Raw genomic sequence first — 255 nt, 5'->3', positions numbered from 1 at the left:
CGCCCTGCCCATCGCGTAGCCATGGGTTTGGATCAGATCTCCGTTTGGATTGGGATCGGAAGGACGCTAGTATGTCGCTCAAGGATTATATGAATTTTAAGTAATTAGTTTGATGGGTGCGATCATACCAACACTAATGCACCGGATCCCATCAGAACTCCGCAGTTAAGCGTGCTTGGGCGAGAGTAGTACTAGGATGGGTGACCTCCTGGGAAGTCCTCGTGTTGCACCCCTCGTTTTTGTTTTTTCCGCCTT

The 255-nt window shown here is 49.8% G+C and overlaps 1 non-coding gene across 1 annotated transcript; it reads left to right on the top strand.

Annotated features, from left to right (window-relative positions):
- Positions 1–114: 114 nt before the first annotated feature.
- LOC118345347 lies at positions 115–233 on the top strand. Its single transcript, XR_004798898.1, has one exon. It is a non-coding gene; the product is annotated as a 5S ribosomal RNA (ribosomal RNA).
- The last annotated feature ends 22 nt before the right edge of the window (positions 234–255 follow it).

Source organism: Juglans regia, unplaced genomic scaffold (assembly GCF_001411555.2).
Source record: "Juglans regia cultivar Chandler unplaced genomic scaffold, Walnut 2.0 Scaffold_2355, whole genome shotgun sequence".
Taxonomy (NCBI): domain Eukaryota; kingdom Viridiplantae; phylum Streptophyta; class Magnoliopsida; order Fagales; family Juglandaceae; genus Juglans; species Juglans regia.
The sequence above is the reverse complement of the archived record's forward strand: the minus strand, read 5'-3'. Positions and strand labels throughout refer to the sequence as shown.